Raw genomic sequence first — 13,273 nt, 5'->3', positions numbered from 1 at the left:
GTTGGTCAGTAATACTGGTAAAAGTTGGCTTGGCTTCATTGAGAAATGTGCAAATATTGTGATTCTGTCCTCATAATAAAATATTTACAAAAATGTGAGGGGTGTACTCACTTCTGTGAGATACTCTATACCACCTGAGATTTGGAGCCAAATTACAAGGGGTTAAAATTACTTTAGAAAGATGGCAGAATCATTTTATTTTTACACAGAGATTGGTAGGTCTATTAGTAAAATCTGTTAGCAAGTCAAAAATTGGAAAAAGATCTTGTGTTTTTTGCCCCAAGTTTGCATGTCTGAAACTCAAGAAGTATTAAAGATATCCTAATATCCCAGATGAAAAAAGTACACTTCCATAATGTACTTAAAGTGCTCTATTTTCACTGACTAATTTTGTACTTAATATACTAAAGATTCTTCTTTAGTACTTCTGAAGATAATCTTAAGAACATCTAAGTGTACTCAACTGTGCTATTTTGAGACCCCATGAATATGAACTAAAATGCTTTTAACATACTATGTTTAAATAGACTTTCATATATAAATTATATTAAATATATTGATCACATACTGTATATGGTCTTAACATACAGTACCATATAAAAAGTCATCATATAAATAATTTTAATATAAGTTTATATAATAATTCTAATATGGTATAAACCTATATCTTCATTTAACATGAGGATGTATATATGTGCTAATAATATATTGCCTTATATGAAACATATGAAACATATTGCCAAAAGTATTGGGACACACCTCCAAATCACTGAATTCAGGTGTTTCAATCACTTCCATGGACACAGGTGTATAAAATCAAGCACTAGGCATGCAGACTGCTTCTACAAACGTTTGTGAAGGAATGGGTCGCTCTCTGGAGTTCAGTGAATTCAAGCGTGGTACCGTGATAGGTTGCCACCTGTGCAATAAGTTTTAAGTCACTTTTCTGAGCATTTCTATTAATTTTCCTCTAAATTATGCGATGATTGCAATCCGAGGACGTTTGAGCGATCTCTACTGTACACTATACTGCAATCCTTTCAGCCGGAGCAACAGAGGGAGCTCATGAGAGGAAAACAGGAGTTATGAGTTATATGAGTTAACCGGAGTGTGTGAATCTGTGAAAGATATAAATATGCATTTGTCCGCTATCAACAAAGGCACAGGGAAGAGACAGATAAAACATTAAACCAAATAAATACACGACTATAATCATATAAGAATTGTCTACGTTCCTCAAGCAGTCTCTGGTGTTTCCATAAACGTGTATTTATTATCACAATGGTTAACATAAGTAGCCTTTAGCATCGCATATATGACAGTGGAAACGCGACTGGCTCTGGCTCGCGCGACACCAGTAGGAGTAAAACATCACATCATAAGGCTTTGGTGCATCAGTGACAGGTGAAGAACAGAGAGCGGCTTGTTCGTGTGTTGCAGGGCCAGGATGCTCTTGTAGTCATGCTGCAGCACTTTTGTGGAAGGTCAGTAACGTAAAGGACAATTAAAGGCACGAAAACTGTTTGTTGTATTGTGATATTATTAACTAATAAATGTACTAGACTGAAATGTTGTCCATGAGTGCCGTAACTACATCTCTCATAAAGGTTTGCAACTTTATAAAGTAAACAATGATCCGAAAAACACTTTAGCCTCTTCACTAATTAGCACACAAAATACCATTGGTATGCTACTTCCGCTGCCTCACCGGAAGTTGTACCCACATTCTTTTTTACAGTAGCGCCCCGTGGAAACAGGTGGATAAAACGGTTAATCAGACACGAGAATATTTTGTTACAAACAACTCTAAATCATTGACTTAGCTGTTTCATTGGCAGTCATTTCAAAGAATTTAAGTAAACAAATTGTGACGTAATTAACACTTCACGATTTGTTTACTTAAATTCTTTGTAATGACTGCCAATGAACCAGCTAAGTCAATGATTTAGAGTTGTTTGTAACAAAATATTCTCGTTTGTTGCCACTTACTAGTTATGTGTGTCTATTCATTCCTATAAATCTAACATACTTATTTTCATCAGCTGGAGGAGAGACAGCCTGTGCAACAACAAGACAATAATGATTATAAGCAGGGGTGGGTATTAAATTAGTTTCTGACTTGTTCAGTACCAATAGATGTAAGGTCCTGGGCTAATGGTGCTTCTATCGGTATGTATGTAACGTTCAGTCATTAATTACCCTTGATATACAACCACACATCATTCAGATAATCTCCAGGTGGACTGCACGGGTCCAGGATCAAGAGATCATTCATCATGAAGACCATGTTCCAGGAGAAGCGTATCCTGGGTGAAAAACTATGCCTCATTTTTCCCAATATCACTTAGGTAAGACTAAATGGATTTAAATTGATTTCAATCATGGGTCATTTGTTTCAGGTCTGCTTGATCATTTTGTTGTCCTGGATGTGAGAACATGGTCAAAAGGTGTGTCAATCAGCATCCAGCCATAAAAACAGCCTTCTCGTTAAAAGCCTCAGGAGGACAAACGGGTAATTCACAGGGTTGAATTTCACAATTCAGTTACTCACAGAGACAAGGAGGTGTTAATAATTCTGAATTCGAGGGGTCAGCAATTTTACTATTAGATACATGTACATTTACAGTTTTTATTTCATTCAGAATGAAATCATTGTGATAGATGAATCTGAACATAGTTGATGTGTACATTTATTTATAAATTGGATTTGATATTTTAAAATGCACTGTCTGTCCAAAATTACAGACTTTCCCGCTGTTGGTGCATATTAACCATCATCCTGTCATTGCTTCTTTTCTGTTTCAAAAAGCAGACTTTATATTTATCATTCCAGGTCCTGATTAGGAGACGCAGAGAACATGAAGCTATGTGCCGTGCTGCTTATATTTATCAAGCAGTAAAAATGCTTAAAACTAAAAACAAGCATTTTGAAATTTTATGATAAGTCATTTATTACACTGCATTCATTCAACAACAATGGTTAGTTTTGTGCGTCATTTCTACATCATTCCACATGCTTTACACTTTCAAATTTCAGTTTTCAATCCGATCAAGTGTTTACACGTCCTATCGAACAGATTAGAAAAGGTTTAAACCACCCCTTACAATCAGAATGGAATTTTAAAATCTGATTTGGCAAATTTATTCTGAATGACATGGTTGCATGTGACTTAAAGGGATAGTTCACCCAAAAATGAAAATTCTGTAATTTACTCACCCTCAGCTTGTTCCAAAACTCTATAAATTTCTTCTGTTCAAAACCACCATTGACTTCCATAGTTTTTGTTTTCCTACTATGGAAGTCAATGTTGGCCCAAAACAGCCTGGTAACAAACTTTCTTTAAAATATCTTATTTTATACAGCTTTGGAACAAGCTGAGGGTGAGTAAATGATGACAGAATTTTCATTTTTGGGTGAACTATCCCTTTAATTCGACTGTGCAACTAGTCCGATTACAAATTAATTATTAGGGTCCATGTAAATGCAGCTATTGTATAGTCTCTCTCCTATTCCCAGATTATACACAATCACATCACATAGGCTGCTTGGCAACCCTATAACTTTTTTAAATCTGAAGCTATAGCAGCAACATTAGCTGTGTTTACATGGGCTCTAATAATCAGACTTTAATCAGACTAGTAGCACAGATGGAATAAAAAGTCACATGTAACCACGTTAGTTGAAATGAATTGGCCGGGTCCAATTGACATTTCATTCGGATTGAAAGGGCATGTTTAAAACTTTTTAAAATCTGTTCGATACTATCAAATACAATCCAAAATCTCCTTCCACTCATCATCTCATCCTCAAGCTCCTTGTTTTGGGTGTTGAAAGGGGCATTTTTACTGCTTGATAAATATAAACCGCATGGCACAAAGCTTAATGTGCTCGTCGTCTCCTAATTAGGACCCATAATAGATAAATGTTAAGTCTGCTTTTTAAAACAAAGAAAAGCTGTGTTGTGCAGTCGTGCAATGTACCAACTGCTTTGACATGATTATCGGGTTAACTAACTTGTATGCAAGGGCTCACAAACTCCTGAGTGTTCGAACTCGCATAGTGTACGCCTGCCTAAAGGTGATAGTTCACACAAAAATGAAAAAAAAAAAAAAGACTCGCCCTTATGTCATTCCGAACATGCAAGACTGTGTTGTTCATCTTTGAAACATAAGTGAAGATATTTAAATGAAATCTGAGAGCTTTCTGTCCCTCAATTTACAGACCATACAACTGACAACTTATCTTTATTTGTGTTTTGAAGATGAACGAAAGTCTTAACAGGTTTGGAACGACATGAATTCATGTCATGATAAAAACAAATAATGTTGTAACTTACAATATATACATGATAATATTTTAATGATTTCAAAATACTTTCAAAAATTAAAAAACTTCATAATCGCAATTAATTTAGGCTACATGAAATATGCCCTTACTGGATTTTTTCTTAAAATATTTTTTTCGTGATTTCGTGTACAGGAAGATATATTTTTTGAGGAGGCTGCTATAATAGACCCTAGATTCAAGGGAAAGGTGAAAAATGAGTAAGTCTGACAAAGACTAAAGCCAGGGACAAACTTAACTACTATAAATGTAATTTGATACTTTCAACTGATTTCGCCCAAACATGTGGCGTCAGAGCCAGTTGCGTTCAGTCTGTGTTTATAATCTGTAAGTATTTAAATCCGCTTCAGTCGAAGGTGTGTTGATTTCAGTCTTAGAATGCTTCAGCTAGTCGTTCATTGTGTCCCCAGCTTGAAGGAGTCAGCAGTGAGGGAAGTAATTGTTAAAATGTAAGTTCTTTGAGAATTTGTGCACTGTTTATTATCTAAATATAATAATGTACACTGCCAGTCAAAGATATTGAGATCTGGAAGATGTTTGCAAAATTTAATTTATTCCTTTGATGGAAAATTTTCAGCATCATTTTTCTGTCTTCAGTGCCACTTGATCCTTGATCATTCTAATATGCTGAATTTTCTTTTGAAATGTGCTGCTTCATATTTTTGTGTTCTTGAGCAGCAAATCATCATATTAGAATGATTTCTGAAGGATCATGTGACACTGAAGACTGGAGTAATGATGCTGAAAATTCAGCTTTGATCACAGGAATAACATACTTTTTAAAATAGATTAAAATAGAAAAAAGTTAATAGTAAAACTATTTTACAATATTAAAGTAAATCTACTTTACAATATTATTTTATTTTACTGTATTTTTTCATCAAAGGCAGCCTTGGTAAGTAGAGACTGCTTTCAAAAGTAAAAATGCAACTTCTAACAATGTGTAATCCTCCCTTTTAGCTCTTAGAGGAGGATGATGATGGCAGGTGACAGTGCAGCTCAGGATGAAGAAGAGGAGGAACATGTAAGTTAAACATGCTTTCCTCATACCTTTCTAACAAACAATAAACCTGACTACAATAACTACTACAATAACATTTTTTTTTTTAGCTTCCAGTTTGCAAAAATCCAAAGTGAATATATTGAGGCCATCCTCCTATCCTTGCCTCAGAAGAGCCTGAGAAAGACACTCTTCCTCTTCTCTCACAGCTCTCCATCATCTTCCTCTGCAACACTGTCGGAAAGAGTGTTCTTCACAGCTGAGGACATGGTAATGAGGGATCTCAAAATCTTCCTGAGAAAGTCCACATGTTCATTTTCTTGAACAAAATCTGTACATGTATTTTTGGTTGGGCCAAACTATTATTTGAAGAAATGCTAAAAAATCTCTGTATTGTTCTTTATACATATCTTTCACTCTTTATGAATGTCATCTGGATTTTTTAGCTTTTGGGAAGCTCAAGGACTGTATATCTTTGGTAATTGTGATATTGTCTGGCAGTAAAGCAGTATTAAAGCACATTACCGCAGTATATTTGTAGCAGCTCCCTCATACAGGACACTTAGGAAACGGTTTAAAATATTTTTGCAAATAAAGTAATAAAATACTTGCTGAATTTTTTTCATATCTTTGTCATTTTTGTGCCAAATTATGGAGAGTAGTAATCATAAGAGTATCTATAAATATCAGTGATAAAATCATTATTTAACTATACCCATCTCTCTAATGATAAAACACTTTTAATAAAAGAATAAAACATATTAATCATTGGTTACATTTATTTATTGATTGTATTGTTTGATTTATGAATGTGTTCGATTTATGAATTCATGTGTTCAATTTTCTGTACTCATAACTTGATAACCCTTTACATGGTTAAATCATGGTTACATGGTAATGTTCAAATGTATTGGCTTAGTAATTGTACAAAGTAACAATGCTGATGATTACATGGATGCAGTGTGTTTCTAGCCGTTTTCTATTTCTATAATAGGGTTTCTATTGGTTTCCATTACACATTTTGATCTGCAAATGTATTAACCAAAGCAATACAATTCCATATAACAATTAGAATTTATAAGGTTTTATAGCAGAGAATGAAGTGTTTATCAGTTCTGCATGGATTTCAAGGTTTTGGGACCTTGAATAGAATATGGGAATCACAAAGTTGCGTCCCTGGAACGTTATTTGGTGCGTTGCTACAACGAATATGGTCCGGTCCAGTTACGTCTTCACAACGTAACTGCGCGTTAGCTGGGAGTTATGGCGAACAGCGCGCATCTGAAGGAATAATGCATCTAATAATATTATCTAATAATGCCTCATTTTCTTATCGGATCCATATCTTTAAAAATGAGCATTTATCGGCCGATGGGCCTATATCGTGCATATATGTGTGTGTGTGTGTGTGTGTGTGTGTGTGTGTGTGTGTGTGTTTCACAGGACAACTTAAACCAAAAGCAGCCCATTCAATCTTTAGAAGACTTCACCTCACTCTGGACCGATTCACATTCAAAAAACCCGAAGCAGCTTCAGAACAGAACTCTTATAATCTGCCACCTGTGCAGCGGTGCATCATGGGAGGTGGAAGAGACCAAGTGTCTAGGCTGAAGGGGGTTGTTTGTTGTTTTAAAACCGAACTCCTTTACAATGGTGAAATAAGTGTCTGTTAAATAATAATGTGTTAGTTAGGGCATGAACAGAAGCTTGCAGAGTTGAGGTCCAGTTATTTGCCGAGTTTAATCTCTGGTTGTTCGCGTGTCAATGGTTGTGTCCGCGACTATAACTATCACGAGCGTGCGCCGCGCACTCCCGCTTCAGTGGATGCTGAACGAGAGAAGATGAAAGACTGTGATGATCCACTTCTTCATTTGTTTGGTAAGTTAATTGTCCTGCTTTTGTTGTGTAGAACCTGTAATGGTGCGTTTTTTTATTTTTGTTTGTTCTAATTTAGTTTGAGTGTCACAGTCAGGCAGTGTATTATCAGCTCATAAATCCTTTTTCTAACTGGTTTAATAAGGGCATTGAAGCAATCGTGGAAATTTATATTCTTACTTATAGATGTTAACTGTATGAATTTATATTTTTGAGAAACTTCTTTACTGCCAATTCAATTATTAAAGCGCTTTTACTGGTTATCTTTTTACCCAAATATTAACTTTAATGGTCGGTGCCAAACATTTGTTTAATAAGATAAAATAAGTGCGTTCAAAAATATTCACTATTACTCTTGTAATTAAAATCTGTCAACTGATTGCCATCCGAGCTCCTTAAAATCCTGGAAGCGCAGTAGTTTTGGCCTACTGTATTATACTGAAAAGTAAGAATACACAAATAACATTAAGTTACTTCCATCTTGATGTCGTCTGTTTTTTTTGTTTTTTTTTGTTTTTTGTTTTCCCCAAAATAAGAGATTGTTAAAGGTAACACCAATGACACAACTCCAGGGGACCACTACTTTCATTAAATATTTTATAATATTCAGTATTTGGTTTTTTGTTGTTGTTGTCATTTACATCATATATTTGATAGTTATGCATACATTATTGTATTTGAAATGGTAGAAAAACCTGTTTCTGAGCTCAAAATAAAGCACTTTCCCTCTGTACATGACTGTGGGGACGGGGATTTTTATAATTAAAAAAACAAATATTGCCACATTGATGGCTCAAGAAGGTTTAATTGTTCAAATAACATTGTTTCATATTAAAATATATATAAAAAATTGTAATCCTAAAGTATTTTTCAAGTGTAATATTTCTGTAAAGTCTAGGGACAGAAAAGTTTCTGTAGAATGACCCAATTATGAGAATGGCTGCGTCCGAAACCGTCTACTCAATGAGTAGGTACTTAATTTCACCAAGTACTTAACGAGCGCTAAAATAGTATGTACTTAATAGCCAAATCTCGTTGAGTATGAATGCGATCTGGACATAATCCGTCATGTTGACGTTATCATGTGACCTACGACGTTATCACAAGCGCAACAACTTAAAAGATATGAGTGACAGGTTTAATTCATCAATCTGTAAATATTTAACCTCGTCATCATGCTTTGTCTGTGTATATAATCTCAAAATATGTATACAAACCCATATTCATGTTGTTTTTTGTCATTATTATTGTTCATTGTTAAAGATACAACCATGGTATTTTCCCTGATCTTGTATGTAATTATAGGTCCTGCAGTAAAAATAAAGACATGAGTGACAGGTGCACTAACACCTCACAGCACCAGTAACTCCACAACACAGAAAAATAGGGGTATCGTTTCTGTACCTAAAGGTACATTTGCCATGAAAGTACCCTGTAAGGTACAGGAAATGGTCCTTAAGGTGACAACTGTGAACCTTTGTTTTAATTTAAAGGTACAAAATTAGTTCTGACAGCAAAGGGTACATAATTGTACTTTTAACAAGCTTAAGGTACATTATGCAGCAAATCAGAGATCACAAAATCATAATTGAAAAGAGTTGTTTATTAAAGTAAAAAAGGTTAGGCTACTGGTAAATTTCCACCCAATTGGCATATACAAGTTTCATTAATAACTCAGCTGAGATTTCAGCTAGTCTTTACAAATTATTACTGGACATATTTACAATATCATATCAGTGTAGGATGATGATATGGCCTATTCAAATACCAAGAATATAGCCTCTTTTACACACTGGTAAATTGCCTGTGAACCGGACCTTTTCAAAAATACTGGTAAAATGTATTTTGTTTGAACAGCACATTTACAAAAAAAAAAAAAAAAAAAAAAAAGTCGTTAACTGCAGTTACTTATTATTATTATTATTATTATTATTATTATGTTTTGACTGCATTACTTTGTGAAAAGGGTTTATCGCTCTCAAGTAATCATTTTGAAAGAACACTGTTTCCATAGCATCCAGAGCTTTTAACGGCTGCTGAGATGACACGTGACTTTACCAATCAGCCATTGGCTCTTCTATTCAGAAGGCGCGATATCTACTTGCCATTGCGTGTTGTACAGAGAGTGCACTTTCTTTCTCACTTGCAATAGGAGTGCGTGAAATGATCGAAAATGTCGGTTAATTGTCCATCCCTGTCGAGTTTTTCCACGGATGAACTAATTCAGAAAATAATTGAAGCTGGAATACAGATTAACGAAGAAGAGGCAAGGAAATTCAGGGGTAAGTAACCGAATCTTGATTTTTTTTTTTTTTTTTTTTTTTCCTGTTAATGGCATGCTACTGTTAGCTATCGATAACGTTAATAAGCATAACTTAAACTATCGTTAACTACACTAAGCATGTTATGGCTTGTTGCTAGTTAGGTTACACACAGTTATTTTAGAGTTATTTTATTCATTTAGTCAAGTAAGCCGTGTAAAATGCTTCCACTTAACATCGCCATTTAGCCCCTGCAGAATTGGGTAGTGCAACCCATTTTTTCCCGCTTCGCGTCGTCTGCTGTGGAATATCGCAATCTGCTCAAATTAAACATTTATTTTCAATTCAGCAACAAAATCTTACATAACCTGTTATATAAATGTTGTTTCTTATGCTCAAACAGCGTTTAAAAATATTTTTCAGGCTAGACTATCACGTCTTCCGTCTTTTGCAGCGTCTTGCACAAGAGCTCAGCGTTTTTATGCTGCCTTCAGGTGCTATCGGAATTAGGGTAAATATTAGTAACTAGTTAAATACTTATTGGTCATGAACACTCTCAAGTTAAAATTTGAATGTGATGAGCTCGTAATCATACGGAGCCATGGACATGACAAGTAGGCTAAGACCTGCGCACGATTTAATTTTTTTTCTTGCATGTCATGTGCGGGGCTCCGTATAACCACGATTTCAAAAGTGGGAGGTAGGAAGTTTCCGGTAGCACGTGAAGGCAGCATAATTAAGCGCGCGTCTCAGGACACTGACTGTTTCTATAGCAACCGGAGGCCGAAGCTTCAGTGGCAGCTGCAGTGAATGTTGACTTCATTAGTCAGGGATTGTTTTTTTTAGAAGTTTGGGTTTATCCGCCCTGTTGCGCGTTGCTCTTTCTCCCATTCATAAGTAATATACTGGCACCGTCTTTGGCTTATCTTCGTTTAGACGTTCATGGAGTTAACTGTCATTTTCCGACGATTATCATTTTCCACACATTTGATCGCACTCAAGTCTGTCTGTGTTTTACAGTTATTCGTCTATAACTGTTGTAATTTTCCGTGTGATCAGAAAATGACGTAGATGGAGAAACAGTGGATTGTGGACTCACTGAAGCCATGGTTGGCTACCTGTTTGATGGTTCCTTCAAAAAGCAACTAAAATTTCAACAGTTTGTACGCCAATACAAGGAGAATGAGACAATTGTTGTATTGGAGCCAGTACCAGTTGAAGTCGCTCAGTCTATGGCAGAACTCCAGCCTCATCCTTCCACTGATCCAAGGTAAGGGCAGTATTTTGACGGTGCCGTTTTGGTAAATGTGTTCAACAACATAAAATTGTATCAATTTTAACATTATTTTGAAAACGGTGAAAAAAAGACTAGATATTGTCTGATTATTTCATAAATGTTTTTAGTTCAATAGCCCATAAAAAGGAAACACTGATGTAATGATATGTAGCACTGCCCTACAATAAAGGCTATTTAAATAAGAGTCTGTGTGAGCACCTGGGTGGTGAATTGTTGTTGTTTTATTTTTATTTTTTGTTTTGTTTTGTATGCAATAGGATCAACCCTCAATTAGTTACTGATGTAATTTTGTATTGCAGTGTTGAAGCAGCTCACAGGGGACTACCTATTGTGACTGTCATTCCAACCTTTCCCAAAGATGTCCAGGCGAGACTTGACATCAAGGAACCGTGTCACACAGTGCCAAAAGTACGCAACAAAATAATAAGAATGCTGTATGAAATGATGGCAGAATACACTTTGTAAGTATAACCATGATTACATCTTTGCTACTACAACTGTACTACTTAAGATCAATTCACAATCTATAAAGACTGTTAGACACAACCAAGAGATTTAGAGTTTGTTTCTGCCTTTATACTAGGTATCCAACTAATGCAGAGTATATTCAAGTTGCCAAGGCACTGATAGTGAAATACCCTTTCCTGAGGGATAAGGAGGGAAATGGCTGTGTAAGTTGCATTGTTTTTAAGCTATTAATTTATCTCTGTCTACATAATCGCACAAGGTATTTTTTATTGTTTTGTTTTTTGTTTTGTTTTTTACTAGCACACCTGGCACATGTCTTTAAAGTGAAAATTTAAAGCAGAACGTGCACCACTTGTCAGCGACAGTGAAGTAAGAAAGCTGAAAGAGAAATTTGGCCATACAAAGCAGTCCAGATCCACCAGTGCATCTGCGAGTTTGTGTCGAAAGCCAGCTAGTGTAGCATATGTAAGCCCACTGCCATATGCATAACTTATTTTTCCATAATGTTTTATTTTTATATTTACTTTTAATCCCTTTTACATTTCACTTAGTGCAGGACAATGTAAGGCAGATATTACAGACATTTAAATATTTAGGGTTAGGGTTAGGGTTAAAATATTTTTTTTTTTGCATACACCTAACTCTTTCACTGACTGAACATTAGGGCCTGGTTTCACTTTTCACATATCTGTCTCTGCCATTATCTGTCACAGTTTAAGCATTATCTGTTTGTTGTTCTGACAAAGGAAACTTGTGTTGGGGAGGATTCAACGTCTGTTGAGGCCCATGTGAACGTTCTACAAAGTGAGTATCGGAAGACACATCCAGACATCTCGACTGTCAAAGACCGCATGGCACGAACATTCTTCTGGAGACGTCAAGAAATCATGGAAGGAATGTCTGTGGAGGATGTAGTCAAAAAGTACCCATACTTAAGATCACCTGATGGAGTGAGTATTGAAAACCTGAATCATACAGGGATGCAATTACAATTTTGGAAATTGTGAAATTGAAGACATGTCGATTGCCATCACGGAAAATAAACATTTAATTAAAATAAATTTGCTTTCAGTGATGCACTGAATGTTAATCATGTCTTCACATTCTACAGTTTTTTGATGAGATTGACCGAATCCATCCTTCACCAAGCAGCTTCTGTCATCGCTTCAGAGAGGGCTTTGCTAGAGTTCTGCCAAATGTGCTGAAACTTGCCACGGCAAAATCCCCCCTAGCAAAACAGTACACTGAAACAAGACAGGATGCCCTGGCTGAAGATCTACCAGGTAGGGACAGTCACTTTGCTAGTGAAACTCACAATATATGTAATTTGCTTTACCACAATATGTGATTATGAAAGTAGGATATTTTTCCACATTGCAGGAATTGACTTAAGGGCTGGGCTTATCCTCTTGCCATCCATCTTCAGAGAAAAGATCGAACACTACATTACTATGAAAGAGGTAGGCTTCTGAATTATCCTGCAATGCTGGCTGGTGGACCTCATGTTGGCACATGAACAGAAAAAGATTGCTTGGATTTGGAACTTTTGTCTCCGGTAGATGTGCTTCATTTATGCCATAATTTTTATTTATTTTATTTTTTATATTAAGCTTTAGTATGAAAATTCTAGAGTAAATGTACCTGTAAAACCATCTACAATATATACAGGGAATTTTCAATATATAATAAAAGGCTAAAATGAATGACTTGTTTATTTACATTTGAAAATGTTTTCTTTTTGTTTTCTTTTATGTAGGGGGACCCTGCTACACCCTTTCCAACCATTCAGCTGATGGAGAATGATTGGAAGATGGCAATCATTGGAAGAGGGCACAGCGTGGTGAAGGTGGATGGCATGGTTGTGTGTCAGTGCACCAGCCTAGACGAGGCTTTCATGACTGCCTTCTGTATGTATTTTACTTTTAACATCACATATCCACCACACCTGAAGAACACCCTCACTTTCCTTCAGAGGCGCATTGTCAACATCGTGGATGAGGGAGACAAGCCGCTGCCAGTCACTTTAC

The sequence above is a fragment of the Ctenopharyngodon idella genome, chromosome 8 (genome assembly GCF_019924925.1).
Source record: "Ctenopharyngodon idella isolate HZGC_01 chromosome 8, HZGC01, whole genome shotgun sequence".
In the NCBI taxonomy this organism is placed as follows: Eukaryota; Metazoa; Chordata; class Actinopteri; order Cypriniformes; family Xenocyprididae; genus Ctenopharyngodon; species Ctenopharyngodon idella.
The sequence above is the reverse complement of the archived record's forward strand: the minus strand, read 5'-3'. Positions refer to the sequence as shown.